Source organism: Cygnus olor, chromosome 3 (genome assembly GCF_009769625.2).
Source record: "Cygnus olor isolate bCygOlo1 chromosome 3, bCygOlo1.pri.v2, whole genome shotgun sequence".
In the NCBI taxonomy this organism is placed as follows: domain Eukaryota; kingdom Metazoa; phylum Chordata; class Aves; order Anseriformes; family Anatidae; genus Cygnus; species Cygnus olor.
In genome coordinates, this window is record NC_049171.1 from 76,381,614 (window position 1) to 76,407,015 (window position 25,402).

The 25,402-nt window shown below is 40.0% G+C and overlaps 1 long non-coding RNA gene across 3 annotated transcripts; it reads right to left on the minus strand.

Moving 5' to 3' along the window:
- Nucleotides 1-262: 262 nt before the first annotated feature.
- Nucleotides 263-24,160, minus strand: LOC121068643. Of its 3 annotated transcripts, XR_005819006.1 has the most exons (5): nt 20,484-24,160; nt 18,795-18,975; nt 16,987-17,145; nt 4,071-7,907; nt 263-3,438 (listed from the first exon to the last, which is right to left on the minus strand). It is a non-coding gene; the product is annotated as an uncharacterized LOC121068643 (long non-coding RNA). The 3 variants fall into 3 exon arrangements; XR_005819007.1 differs by lacking the exons at nt 263-3,438; nt 4,071-7,907 and adding an exon at nt 16,116-16,343; XR_005819005.1 differs by lacking the exons at nt 263-3,438; nt 4,071-7,907 and having other exon boundaries at nt 16,116-17,145.
- Nucleotides 24,161-25,402: the final 1,242 nt, after the last annotated feature.

The window sequence follows — 25,402 nt, forward strand, 5'->3', positions numbered from 1 at the left end:
AATTAATGATTATAAAACCTTATGTTATAATTAGTGATTACATAAGTTCCTGCATCATAAAATAGGAAAATACAATGGTCTGGTCCTGGTTTATCGCATTGTAAAGAAGCAGTAAGGTTCAGATTTACGCTAAGTCTGAATTCCAATACTAGGTTTCCAAATCTGTGTATCTATTTGAGCTTCTCTATTTGGAACACTATAAATCAGATCTGTTTACAGAGAACATTTCTGTTATTTCTGTTATCTTTTTTTTTTTTCCTAAGGAATCAGAATCCATAAGCAGTCATTAGCCTGGATTATTGCAGTGAAGCAAAAATTCATTTAATTAAATCACTGAATTGCCTGTATTAAAATGCAGGTAATAACAATATCAGAGAGTATCAGAAAAGTATATAGGAAGCTATTGAAATTTGGATGTAAGCAAAGACCGGAGATATATGAATGTATCTGCCTGAAAAATGAAGAGCAAAGAAATAAAGGAGTAGGACCAGGGCAATATAGTCCAGAACTCTACAGAGGACAAACTTTATGGTGAATATTACATTTTTGGACCATGTCAATAGAAAAATGCATTTAGGCCAGAACAGCACACAGAGATAATTATAAATTTTGGAGTATGGGACAAATGTTGAAATTGTGCACAATAGAGACTAGTGCAGAAAATTTAACATTTATGTAAACAGTTCACCAAATTAACAAGAAAATATTTTTATTTAGGTTTGCTTTAGCTTTTGAGTCCATCACATGCCATTTAAATAGTAATTTTATCCTACCGGCATAATAATCAGAAAAGGAATAATTAATGCAATTCCATTCCAATAAATTACATTTGGTTCTAAATGTTAATAAATCTGTCCTCTCAGTTTTTTGCTCCCTTCCCCCAGTTACTATTGACCTTTTTCTCTGGAGTTATCTGATCCATTCATACATGCAACACATTGCAAATGAGCACATGGTAGCCTAGAGTGCATTCTCCCTGGTGCTGCTTGGGACCATGAAGAATGTGGACAGCCTCTCTGAAAAAGATATTCTCTTTAATGTTAGAAGTGTTAATGTTAATGATAGAAGGTTTCATGTCCTTCTGTCCTTCATTCACAAACATGAGCATTGTGTGAGCGAGCAGCTGAGGAGTACCTAACTGCCTGCCAGAGCTAACCCACAACGGATTCTTAAAACATTCACCTCACCTAATTTCAGCTATCAGTAGATATGGTTCAGATAGTGAGGCCTAAGCTTTTCTTTTCATCTCATCTCCCTCAAGGATCAGCTGAAAGGTGCAGGTAAGGATTTGGCTCACCTATTTCAGACAGCTGTCCCAAGGGCTCGCTTGGTGCCTGTGTCAGTCCTTCTCCTCTCACTGACTGCAGAGGGAACCTAGAAAATAACTCAGGTGCTAAGTTCAGTTCAGTGAAGGGACCAGTGTGGAATTGGCATAGGAAAACCATTCACTACTCATCTCACTACTTGGGCAGGCTCTGGAGTCCTAGCTTTGGATTGCCACAACAGAACAGAAGTGTGTTAATAAAAGTGGACTGTGTTTCTCGGACAGCTGTACGAGGCCAGAACTTCAGGGACAATTGTCCCACCTCCCCTGTAAGGTTAGCATACCAAAGCCACCAAAAGGGCTTGCAGTCTCTAGAATGAAAAACGAAATCTTTTCAAAAATAAAGCACTTAAATCTGCTGAGTGAAACAGATTAAAATCAAATGTTTGAAAACAAAGCCCTCCTCTAACCCAGCATATTTTCGCAGCACGAGTCCTTTCCTCCAGCTTCGCTATCCAGTCCAGCAACTTTCCATAGCTTCTTCCATTGCCGCAACTTTTGCAGAAGCTCCCCAGGAGCTCTGGGTGGGCTCCCTCATGCAAGCTGGCATGCAGCTGCCCCAAGGAACCCTGAGGGCTTTGGCGGTGCTGCACACTCACTGCCTGCTGTGCCCCTGCTTTGGCAGCTTGGACTCTGGATGTCTCCCTCAGCTCTCTGTTCATTGTCAGAAAAGAGGCATTTGCCCCGTTTCTCATGCCCGGTGAATTATGCATGAACCCCTCTGCATCATAAGCAGATAGACTTATATGACAGTCCAAAGTCATGTTACTTTATCAAAATATAGTGTTCTGCTCACAGTAAACTGTGAGCAGACAACTAAAGCAACCCATCCATGAGAATCAGACTTACAATACACTTATTTTTTCTGTGCACAAGTAGTAAATCTGATGTGCACAGGAGGCATATAACTTCCGATGCATGTGCAGGCCACATGAGCAGAGGATGTTCAAGGGGTTTAGCCAATGTTTCCTGGAACCTGGGCAGTTGCACAGTGCGGGGCTGGCTGTGTAGGGCCACCATAGTGCATGCAGTTGCCTGAAGTCTTGGACATATGACTAATAGTACGTCTAGTGTCTCCACATGAACAGCAGTCTGATAAAATCATCTGCCCTACATAAGCTATCAGTCAGCCTAGACATGTATTATCTTTCCTCAAACCGCACCTTCAGAGAAATCCAAGATGAAAAATAAATGTACCTGGGAAAACCTAGAGACTCGGTAGGCATGCCCAAGCTGAGTCCTGTGGTATCACATCTTTCTTGCAAGCAGTACCCAGGTTAGCTCACTGAAATCTTAGAGCCATGTCTATGTGAGGTTCAAACACAGGAATGACTGCAGTGTAGACAGACATTTGATAAATGCTATGCAAGGAGCAATAGAAAGGGGTGTGTTCCCAAACACAGTTTTTGGTTGTAAAGGGAAATAATGGAAACATGAGGTAAAATATTGTTTTTGGATATTGTCAATGCAGAGTATGGATTTTTGGGGGCATCCATCTGTATTTTTTTGGCAGCTTGTTTAATTAGGACAGATAGCATTTGGCTTTTGCTTGTATTTTTTCTTATCACATTTTTTGGCTTTCAAACATAAAGCAGCAAGAAAGTAAAATTAGCAGGGAAAAATATTTCTGTATTCTAAGAACTGTTCTTTGCTTCTTACTTCTCTACCTTTCATCCTAAAATATTGCAGCATACCTGGATTAAAAGCTCAGCTCTATTTATGAAAGAAAACTCTCTCTTCTGTCTGCACAGGACAGAATATCATTTGGATATAATTTCTGGCTCTTTTTGCATAGAAATTGCATACATAGGAAAGATGAGAGACATGATGAACTTCAAAAGAAAATCTTCGACAAAAATGACTGAACAGAAGAAAACAGAAAGAAAAACAACAACAACAACAACAACAAACAGTTTATCTGGGGCTTGCTGCTGTTCCTCTGGTGCCTGGATAACCTTCCAGGGTGATAATCATCCCATCCCTATAGGGGACCTAAACAGGCCAGTAAAATGAGTGCTACAAATTTGTAGTACTAGCTGTATATCAGATGCTTAACTTCAAATCCAGGTTCTGAAATGGGTCATCAGGGTGCGTATGTACAAGGATCTCTTTCCCTGCAAAATAAAAATCAAGCTGTAAGTATCAGTAGCTAACACGCTCTGAAAAAAAAAATATATATATGCTTTTCACATCACTCTTCTGCTCACTTCTCCAAGAAAGTGATGCCATGAGCAGGTCTCTGCTTTGTAAAGAAAAAAATTTGTTTTGTAAAGAAAAATTTGTACCCTCAGAATTACTATATCTGGTACTGGAGAAGAAAATAACTTGTTTTTCTCTTATAGATTGTGACCATATGTAGTGCAGCTCTTTTAGTTGTTCCTGCTTTGATTTCTGTCCTTGAGACAGTTCCCATACTGGAGAGCTCCTGGAAATCATTTTGGAGTCAGAAATTCCTTCTGTGTAAAAAATTTGAGACTTCCTGCAGCTGTGGGATATGAGCCAGCAGACAGGAGATTTGACCTTTCTTGCCAACTCCTGCACAGTGCATGGCAGCAGAAAGACCCATAATACCATCAAAGTTGATGTGGAGCTTTTCCACTTGAGAAAAAAGTCAGCAATGAGTGTTAACCACAAGAACAGAAAGAGAAATAAAAATATCATCTGGCTATTCAGAACAGCTACGTACATAGATTTTTCACACTAATTTCCATGAAGAGGAAAGTATCAGACATGGCACCAAGCCCACTTCTCAGTCTGGCACACCTCTTCTCGTTAACCACCCCATAGCCTGGATCTGGACCACACATAAGGGCTTCATCATACTGGTGGTACCAGATGAGCATCCCAAGCCTTTGTTCCAGACACAGGGAAGAGGTGGTCCCAGAATGGCTCCTCCCAGAACAACTTCAGGGAAACATTCTCTGCTCTAGAGATGGAAAAATATGCTAACTGGGTCATAATGGGATATCACTTTTGCCAGCAAGACAGAAATAAAACAAACTTGTTATAATGAGTGAAATTCTGGCCCTGGGAAAAGTCAAGAAGAGGTTGGCATTAGCTTTAGTACTGACAGGATTTAATTTGGTATCTTTATTGTCAACTTTAAAAGCTTTTCAGGTAAATACACTAAAAGCATTACAAAGAGAATATGAACCATTTGAATCCAAATAATCTCTCATGCAGGTTATGAACATTTACTCTCTAGTTTCTGAAATACTAATTTAACGGTTGGGAAACCTGGATTCCAGTTGCTAGAACTCCCCTTAGCAGACAACCATGAACTGAAAAATTGGCACCACGCTATTCTGCTTCATCTGGAAATCTTATCTGGTCAGTTAGATCAGGTATCTCTTCGCTATATGTTGCTTTACAGTAGGAGACACATTCTAGTTTTCCCTAAGATGTTGATTTTAAATACCATTTAAAATACAGATCCAAACTGGACAAAGCCAAGGTCAAGAGCATTAGTATCCAAGCTGGGCATATGTGGCAAGCAAGTGTATGAGGAGAAGAGCATTTATGATTTACAGATACAAAAAGATACATGTACAAGGAAAACAAATCATTAGTTATTGGTTTGATCGTGGACTTCTGCCTATGGACCTCAAATGCAGGGCTATAGTAAGGTAAGGGAGGACTAAACTTCAGTGTCTGGCTGGACTGGACAAGCAGCTGGACCTTTTCTTTCCTTTAATGGGACCTGCTCCAGCCACACTGCGCCACAGCTCTTCCCTGCTGTTGCTGTGCCACGTCCCATTCAGCCTACCATATTCCGTGAGAGCAACAAGCAGAAACAAACATAAATATTTGTTCTTTGCCTCCTAACAAATTTACAGTGTTTAGCTAAGGTTAAAATGCTTAGCCATATGTTTGTCTTTTTTTTTTTTTTTTACTGTGGCTTTGTTTTGTCATAAATAATGCTTTTGCCTGTCTAGAAATTTAGAAGTTGATTTAAGGGACAAACTTCACGTTTCCTCAAGGAAGGAGAAAATGCACTGAAATAATAAAATTCCTTGCCTTATAGTACAGAAGCTACCACAGGATGGGCCTGCAGGGTATCAGGAGTACCAGTGAGTCTTTGCACTTAATATTTAGCCCTTACCTAAGCACTTTCCTAATATATGCTGTTCAGTGCACTGCCTTCTGAAGTGAGGTGGGTGCTATCCAGACCATTCAGCATCCAAAGACAGTACCAAAATGTTTTTGTTAATAGCTGTCTACATCTACTCAACGTGTTGTACTCCTTACTGGTCCTTAGATATTATAGTCAACAGTGGTCTAGTTAGTACAATCAATAAAGATTTCCTCTGTTGCCCAAACAAAGGCTTTTTCATTAGAGATGTCCTGTGGCATCCAAGGGATCTAAATGGGGTTGGCAAATACATCACAGGACCTGCAAGAGGTCGGTGCCTTGCTGGAGCAGCCATTGGAAGCCAGCCAGCATGCCATGGAGCATTAAATGCCCATGCATAAGCAGTTGTATGGATGTTGATGGAATCATTGCGACCATTGTGAAGTATCTGCAATAGTGCCAAATCAATGGAGCGATATTGGCCCCATTGACTTTATTATTGAGTTTTCCAGTGAGTCCTCAGACACCAGTTCATGTACAGAAACCTGAATAAAGCTGGAGCTGAAGCCCACCCTCACAGAGCATAGTCCAGTAAGATTTACTCAGATCTTTCTTGATTTTAGCCATGCTGTAGTACCAGGAGGGAAGTGTATCCTCTCTTCTAAAATTAGAAAACAAAGGCAATATTGCAGTTTTGCAGTCCTGCACTTTTGGACACTTCAATATTGAGTATCTGAGTATTTGTTTGCACTTCAGAATGACTAAAAGCAGAGCTAGCCTTAATGCCAAATGCCAGATCCAACCTCTTTCAGTTGGCACAAGTCATGTCTCTAAATAGCCACAACTGCTCTGTGCACATGCCCACAGACTCCATGCCCACATGCCACAGGCTGGATTCCTCCAGCCAGGACGTTTGCCCAGGCTGTGCATGCAAACTCAGCACATCCTTGCCGAGGGAATGCTAACTGCCATGTCCAAACCTCTGCTCCATTCCCGCTTGCTGTCTGAGCTATATCCTGACATCTTCTTGTATGTAATTAACTTTCTCAGCTACAGTGTTAGCCAGCTGCAGGATTCTTACCCAATGACACATTTACTCTCCTGCCAAAAAGGCTTCATTTTTTTCCCTTTTTTCTTTTTGTTTGTTTGTTTTGTTTTGTTTCTGTGTAACAAAGACAGCCAAACACGTTAGCCTTTCTTTAGGGATTCCTGTACTCCGGGTAACTGTACCATCTGCACTTCTTTTTCAGGAGTTCTCAAGACCCAGCAATCTCAATTACACACGTTTTTACTTCGTAGCTGGGCAAGGCAAACTTTGCAGCTTTTGGTGTTACTGGCCCATGGCCACGGTCCACATTTTCCTAAAAGTGCTCTCCTAAGCTGTGGGTCATACAGCTAGTTTAGATGGGCTCACACTTCCTCTGCCACAGGCAATTTCCCCAGCATTGTTTAAAAAGCTCCCTAGCATAGACATCAATAATGCAAACAGCTGGGAATCAAATGCATAGTTTTACAGAGAAGCATCAAGGCATATGATCCTATTGGTAGAGCTGTGTAGCACTCTCTTTTTATTTAGATTTCAGGCTTCAGTTGCCTCAGATGAACTAACTGCTAGTCAGTTCATCCCCCAAAGCGACATGTATATGTGAACAAAGCAGTCTAAAGTACTTCAGTGTATTATAGCTCTTTGAGAGATGTTGATACACACATAGGTAGGCAGAGAGGCAAGGACCTGTAAGCCTGGGACCTGTGATGAAACCAGATCTGATGAACAAGCGAGCTGTGCTCACCGTCCTCTATGGCATCTTTCATGTGGAACACACCCACAGGTAAAATTTGTCAAAAGGCACTGACTTCAAACCTGCAAAGTACTCAGTTACAAATATTTGATATAAACACCATTTTCCAAAGAACATTTTAAAATTAAATATCATATCTCATTAGGGAAGGTATATATTCACTCTTGTGTTCTTTGGCAGCTACTTGCAAGATAAACCTACACAACATGTGCAGCATTTAAAATTACCGGTTGTGCTTTAGCCATTTCTGGTACCTTGCATATATATTGCAAACCATAAAAATAGGAAACTCCAAGAAAAAGGCATAGTGTACATGACAGAATTTTTGCAGTGTCGGGAGGATAGAACTTCTATGACCAAAAGCAATTTGTTTAACCTGTAATAACAAGTATTTCAAAGGAAACACAATATGTCCTAGAATGTTTCTTGCATAGGACTTAGAACCAGAAAAAGGAGCAACATAGCAGAAATGTGGTACAATTTTGAATATGGAAAGTCCTGTTGTGAATCAGAAGGGTGGTAGATCCAAATGTAGGCTTCTTCAGTTCTTTCACATGGAGCAGTCTCTGTGGGTGAAATCATCAAAAGTTTTTAGCAGCTCTGAGCATTTCACACACACCAGGACAGAACATTTTTGAGACAGGGTGTTTTTGTTGTTGTCATTGTTGTATGTTTGTTTGTTTTATTGTCTTCAAGGGCCAATGCAGAGATTCTGAAATGACAGAGACAGCTGCACTTTACTAGATGAAACCTGATTTATTCCTGAAGTCATTTTTTTTTTTCCCCTACAAGAGGCTATCACTGATTGGGGAACCCATGGGGACGATATACTGCAGTGGATGTGCCCTAGATAATTTAACACAGCACATAATTGACTGTACTGTTGGGCACTATAACATTCTTTCTGTTTTTGCAGACTTGCCAGAAAAAGTGCTTTAAAATTTTCTGTCAATTCATCTTTTACTCTGAAGTTCAACTATGTAAAAAGTTTTCTACTCAGGAGATCTACTCTTTCCCTCTTAGAATCTGATGTCCTAACCTCAGTGCTTAAAAATAAAATAAAATAAAATAAAAATACAAAAATAGAAATAAAAAAGTTTCTTTTCTCTATTCCTGCCCACACTATACATTCTCTTCAGTAGGATTTCACCTGAATTGTGATCCCAGAATCTTTACTGCTAAACCTGGAGCTTGAACGATCCCAGTCAGTCTTTTAGATTTTGTGATGAGTTTTGCAAGGATCTTAGCTAGTTAGGAGACACTTTTCTACTTGTTATCTGAAAAGATTTCATCTGGAACACATGAAAGACAATAAACACATCTACAATTTAGAGACTCTCAAACAGAATATTCAAACAATTCTAAAGTCCTGCTGCCACAAAATTCTTAATCTTTCTGGAAGGACATTTCTGGTCATTTAATGGACATGCAGAACCTTCATCAGGACGTAACACTATCTTTTGCCTGCTGAATATTAAAAAAAAAAAGTATGAAACCCGCAATACACTTAACCTTTTTTTACTTGAAATGACATTTGGTGTTAGGATGTTAGAGAATGCTTATAGTATTCATGTAATCACCTCTGTGAAGTTGGCAGCAGTCCAGATCAAAAGGCAGAAGATAGCTAAATGTTCCTTCAGAAAATGTATACAGCATCTGAATAAATCTGGTCACCCAGATTATAGTCTAGTAGAGCTAACGCAACTTACCCAAATATTTCCAAAGTTCCTCCTATGTCTTTATTAAGACCTCCCCAGGCTTGTCTCTCTTCCAGCCTTTCATTTCCAACTTTCAAGCCCCAGCTATTTTTAGAAGACTCTCAATGGAACGTGGATTTCTTTTCGTTATTTAGAAGGCCTCATTTACATGGCTTCCCTGTTACAGAATCGATAATTCTCCATCTTAATGAAGTGCAGAAGTACTTCTTACTGAGGAGATAATATTCTGTTGATAGATTTATGGTAACTGAAGAAAACCATACGTTGTCCACTGCAAAGCCACCCACACAACTCCAGATGCTTAATCCTTTCTTTAGAACAACAAAGGAAAGCCAGGTGACCTGATGTTTTTCTCCAGCAGTTCATCTACTTCTTAACCTCTCTAAGGGGAAAGCCACCCTGGTAGAATGGTTTATATACATCAGGCTTATATACGACTTAGTCCAGTTTAAGTCTCATATCTGGGAACATAAGTAACTCCCTAGTTGTTGCACGTTTCTTGTGCAGTCCATGTGCACACAGAGTATAATTCCTTCCTAGTGACTAAATTCCTTTTAAGATACTCCCCTTTTTCATAACCATGCTACAGCCTATAAGACCAAGTAGGAAAATTATGACTATTATAGAGATTACCCAAAGCCCATTAAGTCCTGGGGCCTTACCTACTTGTCCCTTTTGGTAATGATGAATAAATACCCTTGCACAGTGGCACAATGACTTACACCAGCTGGGCTGGTACTTTGCCCAGCTTACTTTAGTACCACAAAGCAAAACTAGTAAAGTTGCTTTTCCATGATGCTGCAAAGAGGTGAATTATCCCATGGTATCCTCTCTGACACACTGATCCCCACATTTTGGGACCCAGATTACTCACCTTGTTAAAAGCAGTCTGGGAGGTCCATGCAGCTCAGTCTAATTTGTTAGGTAAGGCTGATGGTGCTGGCAGGGATAAGGAGCTGTGGAACAGTGCTAAGGAGCAATTGTTCTGCAGTGCAGCCCTAATTTCATGTTTAATTCACACTCCACTCCAAACTCAAGCAAAACTATAGTATCACAGTCATAGAATCATAGAATCATTAAGGTTGGAAAAGACCTCCAAGATCATCAGGTCTAACCATCCCCCTACCACCAATGTCGCCCACTAAATCATGTCCCTAAGCGCCACGTCCAACCTTTCCTTGAACACCCCCAGGGACGGTGACTCCACCACCTACCTGGGCAACCCATTCCAATGCCTGACCACTCTTTCTGAGAAGAAATTTCTCCTAATTTCCAACCTAAACCTTCCCTGGCACAACTTGAGGCCATTCCCTCTAGTCTTATCACTAGCTACCTGTGAGAAGAGGCCGACCCCCAGCTCCCCACACCTTCCTTTCAGGTAGTTGTAGAGAGCAATAAGGCCTCCCTGAGCCTCCTCTTCTCCAGACTAAACAACCCCAGTTCCCTTGGCTACCTCTCATAGAAGTTTTGTTCCAGGCCCTTCACCAGCTTCATAGTCATCAGATGTAAGGAATAATCATGGATTATAGACAAGGATATCTGTCCTAATGGAGGAAAAAAAAAATCCCAGGGTAGATGCTAGTGGTTTTTTGTTTTATTTTTCTCTTTCTGAAGTTCATGGTTCCACCCTATGCCTGACCCATGTACACCACATTATTTCAGGCTTCAGACAAGCTCTTTCTTCTTCCTCTCCTTCTTCAGTTCCACCTGGTTTAGAAATTGTGCTTATTCTATATAAATGCATAGGGGCAGTCACTATTAGTAAAATCACTCTAGGCCCTAATCATCACTGCATCATGAAGAACTGTGTAATGCCATCAAAAAGCAAAACAACAATGCACAGAAAGAGAAGAATGAGTCTATCAGACAGAAGGACCTAGTTATTCTATCACTATTGCATAAACTTAGTCAGAGTTGACCAAATTTTTCATTTGAGTCTTCATGGCCAAGGAAACTTTGATAGATCATTTTGACCTAGACAAAACAATTACAGAATTGTCTGAACTATAAATATTCTTGTTTCTTTCTTCAGCCTTGGCTTGCATTTCTTTTTCTTCTACTTAAGCAATACCATTTCATTCTGAAAAGTTCAAAGGGAGTGAATTAAAAAATTAGTAAATAAAACAAATATAAGATAGATACATAACAGAACCCTATCATGGTTTATCTAACTCTCACTAGTCATGAGAAACGAGTTTTCAAGTCTTACAAAGGTTATACTCCCTGGGTAGATTTCCAAAGATTATGAAAATTGAGACTACAGCCTTGACATGAATTCATGGATAGTGTTGTGCAATCCTCTCACATTATGATGTGTTTGTATGCTTTTGAAGCAACTTGGGAGGTTACTGAGTAAAAGTGCATAGGATGTTCTCCACATAATTTTAATCCCCTTGAGAAAAGAAGATGATGCAAAAAAGCTCTCAGCATGCCCTGATAAATGATAGTACAGATTTTTAAAGGAGGAGAACATACTGCTCCAGGGCTCCCCAGAAACCCAGACATGCCATTCTTCTCTACCCAGTGCTGAAGATTAGTTAAGTTACAAGATGTATCTGCAGAGGGTAGACATTCCCCCCATTTCCAGAAAGTTTATTAAAGTACTTCTGTAGTGGTTGCTCCAGCTGTCAGATCCTCAAGGGCATCTTCTTGTAATAACTCTCAGTCTAGCTATCCAAGTCTCACTGCTCTTGGAAGCAAGTCTGGTTTCGTGATCGAGCTCTCCAAGAGCTGACTTCTGCTCTGGTGCAGAAGAGAATACCTCAGGCTAAACACTATGGAGTAAGCGAGGTGATTTTTCAGTTGATAAGAAAATGAGACCTAGGGTAAAAAGTATGCTAAATCCAACCATAGATCTATGTCAAACAACCATTTTCCTGTCTGTGTAGTATAGAATACAGCTTAAACTGCGTATGTAAACTCAAAAGTATCTTTTATTTGTACTACATCTGTTGCTGTTGTGTTTTTATACACCTTTTCAGAAACTTAATTAACCTGTGGAGAATGTTGAGCAAACTATATTGATTCCAATACTTATATATCTCAGATATATACACTTCCAATGTCCTAACTTCAATACACATTCTCTTAATTTAAATAATTTAAAATTGCACTAATTGTTTATGAAATGTGATAGAATAACATGAATACATCTATGTGTATGTGTCCCATAAAGTTCATGAATGTATGAAATACCTGAAAGTACATCTATTGGCATGAAAATAAAAACCACGTGTGGCTGTGCATCTGTGATTTTTGCAAGCATGTGTAGCTGACTCCACTTTCCATTTAAACTTAACTTTATTTGAAGAAATAAAAACCATGGTCTTTTTTCCCACATCTGTGACATTTGGGTATCTAGAAAAATATTTTAAATATTTCCTAATTACTATTATTCATATATTTCACTCCCCGGAGAAGGACCACAAAGGTGATCAGAGGGCTGGAGCACCTCTCCTATAAAGACAGGCTGAGATAGTTGGGTTTGTTCAGCCTGGAGAAGAGAAGACTCCAGGGAGACCTTACAGTGGCCTTCCAGTGCTTAAAGGGGGCCAACAAGGAAGATGGAATGAGATTTTTTATCTTGGATAAAGTATAGCAATAAGACAAAGGTAATAGTTTTAAATTAAAGGAGGGTAGATTTAGATTAGACATTAGGTAGAAATTCTCTACCATGAGGGTGGTGACGCCCTGGAACAGGCTGCCCAGAGAAGTTGTGGATGCCCCATTCCTGGAAGTGCTCAAGGCCAAGTTGGATGGGGCTTTGAGCAACCTGGTCTGGTGGGAGATGTCCCTGCCCATGGCAGAGGGGTTGGAATTAGATAATCTTCAAGGTCTTTTCCAGCCCAAAGCATCCTGTGATTCTATGATTCTGATTTCTAAATACTATCAAAAAACTACACATAGCAGGTATTTGATGACGCTTGTCTCTAACAGGCTTCTCCTGTTATTCCTGTTAGGCTTATTCCCCTAACTCATTCTTCAGTCCCTGCAACCACAACTCCACCCCAACCTGCAAAGCTCTGTAGTTAGAAGTTTATCATCTAGGGCCATGCTATTTATCTGCCAATGCTCATGTTAAGCACTTTTCTTGCCATATTAAAAGGAAACTATAGGCGATGAGGTTGAAAAACCATGTTAAACTGCAAGTATCATTGATTAAATGGTGACTGACTCACAGAGATTAGTCATGGCAAGAGTCTCCCATGCCACATGTTACAAGATCATTCATTTAATATGTATTAATTTAACAATGTAAATATATGCCTTCAAAATTAACCATATTTTGCACTGGGAAGAACCTATTACAAATATGCTGGACACCATGGTGGGACCACTGTTCTACACGTGCACCCAGTTTCTGGGTAGTCCTTGTTTCACACACAAGCCTTTGAAAGGGTAAGCAGGGGTGCAGAGTGGTGTCGCCATTCATGCAAACATAGCAGAAGGAATGAGATTTTATTTCCAAACTCACACCAGTAAGCACAGAGATGACTGACATGCAAATGGGAAAACATTTTTATGACTTCATAAAAAATAAAACTGGCATTTCTTCTTGACAGAACTGCTTACAAGGAAAGGATGAAGTCTCCACCAGAGCAGCCTGTGCCTGTCATTATCATAACACGCCTGTAAAAGCTGAAGACCAGCTTTTTAAAGAAGCTGAAGCTTCATTTAAACACAGCCTGCCCCAGTTAATCCCCCAGCAAAGAAGTAGCTGAAATTCATGCAGTGGGACAACTGCTGACCTTCTAGAAGGCAAAGTGTGGTATTGGATCAGTACAGGGAAAAAGGCAGCTCAAGAGAACAGATACAGCTTCTGGCTCTAATTCCTACGTGGGATTATGCATCTGATTCTGGTTTCTAATAAAATAAGCATGAATACATTTTTAACTGATTGCTATGGTTTACAGCATTCACAGAAATCTTCCACATGGTCTTTGCAGCTCTGAACAATCTGGTGCAATACTGTTTACGTGTTACACTGGAAGACCACCAAACTCATAACCTGGTATGAACTACAGAGTATCTAAAATCTTAGGAGGGATTGAGCCCTTCCAAGACCAGAGAAATCTGGCCAGCAGGAGCTGCTGCAAGGGAAGAGAAGGAAAATGCCTAACCAGGGCTACACCCCTGCCCGTGGGGCTGCTGCAGCCGAGGCTTCTACTCTCGGCCATGCTGGGCCTTGGCTCAGGCCTGACTCCATTGCCCCTCACTGGGTCTCATCCCAGGCCTCACTGGCAGACCCAAGCCTTGGCCCAGCCTGGTCCCCAGGGAGGTGCCTGGGCCTGGGACTGCCCTGGTGCTCCCAGTGCCCTGCTCCTGGCAGGCCCTGACTGCAGGCCCTGCCCTGGGACAACCCATGGGGAGCCTCCACTGCTCCTGGCCCCTGGGATGCCCCCCATCTGTGGGCACTGTACCAGTCTGCAGCTCTCTGAGATTGTAGCAGATACTGCTATGAGATGGGTAGGTGTTGCCTGGAAGATTTTATTACCGGAAGGCATAAGGACACGATAAATACCAGTGACTGTGGAACAACTGAAGGCTGACTACTTAAATCAGTGCTAATACACAGCGCTTCTTTCCCTGTCTAAATGCAGAATGTCCTTCAGTTCACCACACAAACACACATACAAACCAACAACATAACACCAGAAAGAAACCAACCCTCCACCTTCTCAATTTTAAAAAAAGAAAAGGCAGTGGTCAGTTGCAAGTAATCTCTAGGTTTGCTGGAGATTAAAAGGAGAACCAGGAGAATCTGCTCTTTTTTAATGATGTGTCTTTTGAGTGTTTCACATGTCAATTTTGTTTGCTTAACATCATAGTACTCTTCAAAATCACCATACCGTCAGACAGAAGTCTGCAAGACAATTATGAATCTTATAGCTTAGCTTTCAAATAGTGTCACTATTCTGAATAAATCTAGTTCAATAGATTTTGAGGAGAGTATCATTAAAACAAACAAACAAAATCGCTTTCATCAGATTGCACAACAGCATAGCTAATAGTAAAAATGAAAGTAATGCATTGCATACAGGGGCATTGTTTATGGGATGTAGGACACTGAAAGTAATTCCATTATCATAATTATGGCCTTAGTAAAGGTTTGCTGTGTATTGGAAAAACAAACACAATCAATCAAACCACCACCACCAACAAAAACCACAAAACACAACAAAGCATTCAATATCAACATACATCCAGAAAGAACACTCATCTTAAAACATTGTTTACTATAGGTAAATTTGCTTCATAATTTGTTTTTCAGACTTCTGGGCCAGGATTTCTGAAGCTATTTTTTGTCTGCTTTTAAAGTGAGGTTTAAGAATATGGCCCATCCTTTCTGCTAGGCTCCCCTACTTCTCAAGACCTCATCACCTTACACTTGTACATAGTACAGCTGTTTAGCTGTGGCAGTAGGTGGTCTAATGAAATATTACTACACTATTTCTTCAAGGACTCCTTTGGCTTCTTGTGTCATTTATCCCTCTCAAAATCACGGTGTTTACTTTGGACTGTTTTGCTGGAATTGCTCCTTGGTGCCTGATTGATTTGATGAAAAGAAGGACAGGCTGCCAGTGCCCCTTGGCCCCCTTTAATAACAGAAATGCTTCTTGGAGGGCTGGCAGCATGCACTCGCTCTAGGCACTGCTCCAGGTTTCCTCTGAGGAGCCACTCTTTGATGACACATTGCCTGTTTGGAGGAGCCCTGTTGACATCACCAGAGTTGGCTTCCCCTGAATGCTGGCGGTAGGAGATGCAATTCAAGGAGACATGAAAGGCATGGGAGAATGGGGGAAGGAGTCGTCTTCCGCAAGTTGCAGATCAAATGCCTGGTTTCTCCTCCAGAGTCAGAAACAGATTTCGCTGATGCCAGGCTTGGAAATTGAAGCTGTCGGCCCAAGCACAGCTGGAACACCAGCTGAGCTGCTATTGTTTGTTTACTGACAACAGTTGTTCTCAATGAGAACCTCCAGAAAACAGTATGGGTCTGAAGAGGAAGGATGTTGCTGCTGCTGTGAAGTACCAACTATCAGCATCTCCCTGCTCTGACTGAAGCAGTTGCTGAGAGCTCTCAGCACTTTGTAGGCAGTGATCATCACCTCATGATTAGGCCAGTGGGCAATTAAGGCTTTCAGATATTCCCACACAGAACTGATGAAGGTTTACAAACATGAGGTTGTGATTCTCACTACTGCTATGAAGTATGACTACTGAAACATTTATTTCCACTTCGAGTATTTGTTCATATGTCTACTCCACTGTTGGTATGCGTACACAGTATGGGGTTGAAATCTAAACTCTGTGGCTAGCAGTATCCACTGGGGACACTCCTGCTTTTTGCACTTTCACCTGCTTTGATGCTGTAAGTGTAAAGGGCTGTTTAGGTATAATATCACAACTTCTTCTCAGCATTCATGTTCTCCCTGTAGAATCATATATGGCATAGTCAGTACATGCGGTAGTGCTAGCTTAACAGTGTTGATTAGGTAGTTGTTTCCTTGATATTTTTTTTTTAATCAGTTTATAGGTAGATAGTGAATGAGCTTCCTTCTTTGTGATAAACTGTCCCACATTGGGATTGCTGGATTGAAACATAGCTCATCTTTTAAGACAGCACTACTGTACTGTATTTACTACTTAAATAAAGTACTTCTTTAGAAGGAAGGATGTCAGAAACTAGAACAAGTATCTAAAGATGCCATTTTACTATTTATTTTCCTACACCCTTCTCTATTCAGTACTATTTGAAACTCCATTTGAAAACCCATAGTTCAGAGCTGAAGTTCTTCTGAGCTCTGTATTCTCAGTCTTCAGCCTCACTACTCCTGCTTCAGCAAGCTCTAGTCAACTTCACCCTTTTTATCCTGCAGAGAATATTTTTTTTGAAGGGTGTGTTTTTTTAGGACAGCAGTAATTGCACGTGCAGCATATGTGAAACACCTCTTTAGGCAACTTTTGTTAGAGATATAGTTAGTTTATTCACTGTTGTAGCAGAGGGACTCTGCAAGCAGAAGCACAGATTTCAGAAAGTGGAGACCTAGTCAGCATCTGTAGCCATGTCCTTACCTAATTATCCCTGTGGAGATTGGAGTAACTTCTATCATTGCTTTCAGAGACCAGTGGCTTTGTTTAGTTCAGTAATAGAGAGGGCATCAACACTGTGCACATTTCCATCATTAACTGAAATCCATGCTTGTCCAAAATGAAATTCACAGCACTGAGTAACTGAAAAGGAAGTATAAAGGGTTAGGCCAGGTGTAATCTACATTTCAGATGGGTAAATTTCATTTCTGTTCCCTCCTCCACTCCCCCCATTTATTTACCAGAATATCATCTGTCTCACACATCTGGAAACACAGTGTTTCTTACAGACACAGCTGCAATTGGGACATTGTGATATACAGACCAAATGGTCAATCTTTTATGACTAGTATTCCTTTGGAAACTGTGATTTAACCGTTGCCCTCAGCTAACCATTAAAGCTAACCATTAACAATATCAAATCGTTTCTGTTTCCATCTTTAAGAGGCCTTGGTATTTCTCAGGTAAGAGCATAGATCAGTGGTCTTGTTCTGTTCTGACAGGATGAAGAAAACAGAAAAGAGAAAAATCTCCCAAACAAAAAGTATGCTACCTCTGTAAGCTTATTCCGAGGAACTTAACTTCTATATTTTATGCATATGTCTAGTTCTTGAGCCTGCCTTTGCACAACTGAAGCAGGAATTTGGCTCTCTGGTTTTATCATCTATTTAAGAACAAATACACTACAACAAAGTCTAGCAGCTGGCTTCTGATGTAGACAGCACAGCAGCTCCCCAAGGGTGCCTGCCAGGCATCTTAAGTGGTTCAGATACTGGCTGATGATCTCTGCAGACTAAATCCTACATTTCTGTGAACACCGATTATAACTCTGAGCCGAGTATTTTTCTCCTGCTGCCTACCTCTTTTGTGTGGTTTGTCAATTGCTATAAAATTCTCCCCCTACTCATTCCTCTAAGCCACATCTGGTATGTTACATGTCTCCATGTGAGAGATTCCTGCTGGCTTTCCTATAGCTTCAGCAAAGTGATATTGCCATAGGTTGTTTAAAGAAGTGGAGGCCCCTTTGCAGCACAAATCATCACAATGTGTCTCTATCTGCCACTGAGCCAATAAATTTAGTACCAATATTTTTGTCTGTGACTGTTTCGAATCAGCAGATATACTTTTGTTAACAGGAATTGTGCAATTGTTTTTCTTTTTTTTTTTTTTTTCCTCTCTCCATTTTGATTTGCATGCAAGCACCTATGAGTATGAGCATTTACTTTATATCTATCTATACACAGGTTTGTCTACATGGAAATGTATTTGAAAAGGTATATGGGCACAAATGCTTTGTGACCGGCCCTGGCTGAGCAAAATTAATATCCTTGACCCAGGTATCACAGAAAACCTATATTAATAGACTTTGTTAATAGAAATCCCCAGGCATTTGCGCCTCACAGCTGAGCCACAAATTGAGATATGTCCACACCCCCTATCTCCCCCAATATTTCTATCTCATCACAAGCATCTAATTTCCCCTTCCTCCCATGGCAGCACCTCCGGCACCTGCAAGGCTCCCTGCCTACAGCTGGCAAGGAGGCAGCACGTGCTGCACTTGGCTGGGGGAAGAAGCATGGCCTCCAGCCCATTCGCGGTGGCTGAGCACTGCTGACTGCTACAGAGCTGCCCAACGAGGCCGATGGAAGAGAAAGAAAACACACAAACCTTAGATAGATGCGGTGACAAATGCATCTGGCATTCATAGTTACTTATTAGACAAGCTTAAAAAATCCCTTTGGCTTAATACATTTCAGAAAATTAATACTGAGTTTGAAGAAAAAATTAGTCACTCTTAAGAGCTCCCTTCAAGAGCTGCCTTTTCGGTGTTGTGTCCAAGCAAATAGCTGTACAGATTCCTCCTATTGTACTTTTTGTCTTCATCCTTCTCCAGTTTCCTTCTCAGCAGCTGCTCTTCTGTGATGCTGGGAGACTGCTTCACACCAGCTTGGCATTGCTGTGCATGGCTGAGAGCTATGGGAAGGTAAAAATGGGAAGATTTTCTACCCTTCCTATAGATTATCCCTGGAAGAGGTAGAACAACTTTTCACATGATAGGGACATCACAGTGCAGAGCATAAACACGTGTCAAAGTCCCAGCTGATGAGGAACAAAAGTATGGATATAGCAGGAAATTAAAATGCTCTGTGATTGTTTCCTTTTGAACAAACAAATCTTTCCACAGCTTTTTTTTTTTCCTAATGCAAAACACTTGCAGCATAACAAGTGTCAGGCTTTTTGCTAAGAGATTGTCTGTCTATCAAAATTATGAATGTGTGTATGAAAAAATGGTTGTCCTTAAAAAGGCAAGCTGACAACATTGGCTTATCCCATATGGACACATCTATGCAAAGTAATGATGGAGCCAATAGAAGAGGAAAAGATGTCTCAGATACTTGCCATTTCTTATTTTACTTAATAATCACTTCACAGTGAAATGTTTACAGTTTCTTAAAAAAAAACATCTTTCTTCTTGAAAAATACCGGTTCTGTATCTTGAGTTATTTAGACATCACAGGTTTCATTTTCACATTACCTTTTAGTGTTAAAACCTGCCTAGAACATTACAGGAAAGGGTACAAAAAGTGTGTTGATAAAATCTTTTCCATTGCCATTTGTGAGTGTCAATTTAAAATTAATATTGAATTTTGAATCAAAATTGGACAGAAAAGGAAACATCCTGTTTATAAGAAGTCCATACGTGTATGGGGAGCATTAATTTCATTTGAAGCTGTAGAAATTAATACATATAGTTTTCCAAGCAATCCTTTGTTTTGAAAATATAGTACTGCAAAAACTAGTGTCTCAACTCTGTTTTGGGAATTGGGCAGGACCTAAACAGAGGATATGAAGTAGCAGGTGATATGAAATAGGCTGTGATTTACCAGTAACATTGTTAAATCCCAATATTTCATGCTGTTTTGGGAAAAATGGTACAGAGAAGAAGGTATGTATATAATACATGGAGCTAAACAGTGAGTCTATTTTGAGAAACAGCAGCCACCACACTGAATAAGTTCTGGACAAGAATGAAGAGGCAGAAACAACAATCCTTTGCAGTACTACTACACCATGGTGCTTGCACGGAACATTTTTAAAGAATCCTTTCAAAACATTATTTCATTTTCTGGGGCATTATTAATCTCTAGTTCATAGAAGAAAACAAAGCAAACAAACAAACAAACAAAAACGAATATTCCATAAACAAGTACGTAAAACTGGTTATTTTTTGTCTATATGCTTCATTAAGGAAAACAAAACAAAACAATCTTAAGCACAACATTTAGGTGCTAAATCTGGAACTATACTGTAGACAGATATTATGTGGAGAGGGGAAAGTATTCAAAGTACAGGCAGAATAGCAGCCATAGAGCTGTTCTGCAGACCTCAGTGTTTTAAGTAACTCTGTGGGCTGAACACATTTTCCCTTTCTCCTCTGTAGGGGACTGAGCATGAGGATAGCTGCTTGCAGAATTTCTTACCTTGACCATTTCTTTGGCTGTTGAGAGGCTCAAGTGGAATCATGCCGCAGGTGCCACCTCCCACTTTTTGAAACTTAGCTGTAATTTTCTCTCATCAGAAGGCTGTCAATCAATGCCTGCTGGTGGAGAACAATTTTTCCTCTCTGCAGAGGAGAAAAATGGTTCTGGTAGAACTTTCTTTCCCAAAACACATGATTTCAGCAAAAATGTGACAAGGCATCAGGTTTTCTGCAAGGTTAAGCATGATTGCAACTGTTAATAACAAAAATCAGCTTCTCATTTTTATTCACAAAAAGTTACCAAAAATGGGGAAAAAAAAAAAAAAAAAAAAAAGGAGCTGAAGACATTTTACAAGGAATCACTGGAGAAAAGTGGAAATTATCCACCCATCTTCAGGTATAATATAGTAAATACTTTCCCTCTTTTGAAAATATTCCTAAATATTTTTTTTCAATTAATAATCCCCAATTATTTATTAAAGATGTGGGTCATTTGTTAAAATAACCATTAGTTTTCCTGTGCTCAAAACTGGAGATATGTTTGAAAGTCTGGGCCTTCCAGTGGCCAAATATAAAGAGTTAGAAGACTGTTGTTTGATCTGCCTCTCCTGTGTAGTGTCCCATGGTTGGATGAATAATCAGATTTTTCAGATGATAATAAGGGAACCAAGAAGCATTTAAATAAGGTCAGTTTTGTGATTGGCTGTCATCAATTCACTTAAAAGAGATGAACTAATTGTTACAGGAAAGCCTGAACAAGAAACAACAGGAGCTGAAGTTCTCATGTTATTGTCATAATGACTTGTGCCCGTTTATTTTGAAAAGGACAGTTTTGTGGTAAAGACATTGACTGAGTGCTCAGGAGCCTTCTGCTCCATTTGTGTTCAGCCACAGCTTCCCTCTGCCTTATGTCTCAGAAGGAGAGGATAATATCTTCTCTCATCACAGAGAAGGCTGATACTAGGCATGAGAACAATAGTTTCTTGATTTTGCAGTGATGGAAGATACAGTTCCTGTCCTTTTTCTGCACTTAAAACTAAGAATTTCCCTTCTCTTTTGATGTGGTTTCTGCCACTTCACTGCCTCTGGATGTTCCATTTCTCTGAAAATTATGCAAATCTTAAAAACTTGAACATGTAACAAACAATGTTTTCCTCCCTGCCCCTGGTCTCCTTTACAAGCATAGGAACTTCTGTCTTTAAACGGAGAAGTGCTGTTGTCTAGAACAGGGATCACCAATCTCTTTGTAACTGAATCACTCTTGAGAAAGCAAGACATCTGCCACACATCCATCACTGGGTTCACTTCTAGACATTTCCCCACTTCTTCAGCATCAAAGTTGAGCTACTGAGTATAGCTAAACCCACTGGATTAGATCCACAGCCAGCTGGGTGGTCCGTTACTTCTGACTGCAAAATCCCAGAGCAGACATTGCAGCTGAATCTTCAGTACTCAGGAAATGTTAATTTGCTTGGTCTCGATGCTTCAGCTCTACCGTACTTACGTCTCACCAGCAAGAAATGTCTTAACAACTGATAGCCACTGTTCTTGAATATTGTTTTCCTGAATATTGTGATGGGTTTTGCCATAACTTGAATCATTGTTTATTTATCATAGGCAGATCCTTCCCTAAACGTTGTTTCTATTTTCAAGTGGGCAGCAGCAGAGACTCTACGAAGAGAACTGGACTGAACGATTAGAAGACATTATCTGAGAAAATCATGCCTTGCATGAAACTGAAAATTCTGGCTTTCATTTTCTTCATATATATAAAAAGGCATTGGTTGAAAATTATCCAATGCAGCAGCTGACAATGCTTGTAGTTTTCCACCCTCTCTCTTCTTTTCACCAACATGATTTAAAGAAAGGAAATCAGATCACAAAGAGAGTGTCAGCACTATATCTTACAAAAGTTACTGAATGACTACGTAATCTCAATGACTAAAAACAATTTCCAAGTTACCTTATTACAGATGTTGCTAAGATTTAAAGAGTGATTTGCAATGCATGCCTCCAGCAGCTAGAAGTTGGTGTATTCAGCAGTGCTGAAAGGAGTCCAAAAATGCTCAGCTGTCTTCTGAAAATGAATTCACTTCCTTCTAAAGGAAGAACATGTTCTTGTCTAGCTCTACAAATATCAAGATGACTGGATAATTATCAATGATCATTGACAGGTTAAAAGGTTTTAAAATGTCAGATCAAAGATCCAACTCACTCATTTGCCTGATTCCAGTGGTGGCCAGCAGCAGATGGCTAGGAAAAGCACTAAAATAAGACAAGCACAGAATGACACTTACCCTTTGAAAATATATATATATATATACATATAATTTGTCTACACAAGAGCTAGACAACAGAGACATGAAGGAGGTCACCTGAACAGAATTACAACATGGCAGCTCACATTTTCAGCAAGCAGAAATTTTACCTTTGATGAACTGCATAATCCCATTACAAACACATGCACACTGACAGAGCAAAGCAGAGTATTGTGTTGTTTTTTCCTGACATCCAGATTTATAATGAAATGTATGCTTTTCACTCTTTCCCAAAGTCTGTGAGAATAGACTGGCAATGAAATTAAACAGTAACAGATCTGAAATTGGTAAAAGGAAATTTACGTGTATATGTTGTATAATCAGCCTTGGGAACTCACAATAGATTTTACTAAGGTTAAGAAGTGGGATTAAAAAAAATGTATGAATAACAAGAACATTTGCAGTTATATTATTATAAAATAAACCATACAGGCATGAGGGCAGAAACCACTTATTAACTGCCCAGGGGTAGGAACAATGTTTTCACTCTAGGCATGTTGATGTCTAATTTTTAATGATAAGGATTCTACACCTTCCTCTGGCACGTTTGGTACTGACTCCTTTCAAAAAGCAAGACAAGGGGTTAGACAGACCTTTGGTTTAATCAGTCCCAGGTTTCTTTTGCTTCAAAGTCCCCCTTCCTGATCTACAAGGGTGGTCTTCTCCACATTGGGAACAAGGCTGTGCCAAGTTATTACATAGTTATTTATTTTTCAAATCACTTTTAGAGAGCAGATGTTCCCATGCAAGCATTATGGAAGTCTGTAGCACAAGCCGAACCCTGAATCTCATCCAGATACCACTCAAGTATGTAGTAGGAAAACTCCCACATCCCAAGATGAGGATTTGGCCCACTGTCTGTGACAGTCTGTTCAGCTTCTGCCTCCACTGCACAGCAAGCAAGCAGTAGACAGATGTTAGCATTCATGATGCTAATATTTAAGCTGCCTGATGTGAGAAATCACAGGTATAATCATTAGGTGGATTTTTCCCTTCCTTTCTGAAAGAAACCATTGTATTATTATTACTATTAATATTATTACAATGGAGTAATAGTAGTTCAGCTTTACTTTTCAGAATTCAGAGGCTTATCCAAAGCTTATCTGAAAGACTCATGTTTTAAAAGTGGACAAGAAGTCTCGTCAGAAGTGTATCTCAAGGGAGTTTCAGGATTTCAGTATTTCCTGTTCTTTTGGCTGACCTAGAAACAATGAGGTATATAAAACTTATCAAAAGGATCTTAAAGCGGAGGAAATTTGATCATTGACTTTTAGTAGATGGAAGCCTGATGCTCAGGGAAATGAATAAAAAAATCTGCCTAGTATCACACAGAAGTCACTAACAGAACTGGAGCCCAGGTCTCCTCAGTGTCTCTCGTTGCAAGAAACCCAGCCTCTCTCCAGGGATTCCAGGCCTTCTTTCATAGCAATTCCTCTGGTAACAAGAAGAGCAGAGGCTGCCAAAATTTTTAAATATGTATTTTTCGCAAATTAGCCAAATGTTTTTGAACATTATCAAAACCCTGTAGTTAGATCCTTGGAGAGAGGTCAGAGGACATCTGTTTCATGTGAACTCACTCATTCACAGTAGTATCTGGTTTTTCATCCTTCCTTCTCTGTTTTTCTTAAAGACGCTGTACTACTATGGCAGTTTGTTATGGTTTCACTTGTTTCTAATGGTTTTATTTCCCTCGGTCGTTTTGCAGGGTTTTGTTTGGTTGCCATGAAGGGCTTTTTTTTTTCTTCCTATGTTCTTTTCAAATCATTATGAAGTATCTATGCTCAAAACGCTGTCCTGATGACAGCCTTGTTCTCACAGATCCACACCAGACATTTAAAAGGAACTCTTGGAAACATGGATAACAGGATCTTGATCACTCTATTACCTGAACAATGTCAATCATTTCCATCCGCGCAGAATAAATAGAAGAGACCCATCTCTCAATAAGCCTGGACATTTGTATTGGTTTAAAGGTTTCATCAAAAGTTGATGTTGAGGAGTATATGGCTTTCTGGTGCAGTAGTCTGTGTACTCTGGCTCTGTCACACTGGAACCACAAGCCAAAGAAAGCAAGTAACTGGGGTACTGGTCAGGCCAAGGAAAGTGAATAGCTGGGATATTTACAAGTGAGTATGACTTGAGTTTATACCTCAAAATCGGCATTTTGGCATGCTGGACATTCTGACTTTTCGTAATCCAATTCAAATTCCCCTCCCTGGGAGCAGTTCATACTGGTGGCAAAGATCTCTCATGCTAATACTTTTTTTCTTGTATCTTAATCCATTTGAATCGACACTAACCACTCACTCCTGAAATTCTCCAGCAGGAAGGCAATCCTTGCACACACAAACATATACCAACAACTGAATCGGGACTCACGGCAGAAGCGGTTGCAGAACACGATCGTGTATGTGTTGAAACACGTTGGCCAAGATCCAATACAGAGTATGTGTATACAAGTCCAGCAAAAAAGAGAGAAGCAGGACCAACATTTCTCAGTCAGAATACCATAAAAAAAACTTGGGATAGTTTGCCAGATAAGGCTTTATGAGGAATGATGTCTTGTGTCAATAAGACTAGGAAACCTATCATTTACAACCTT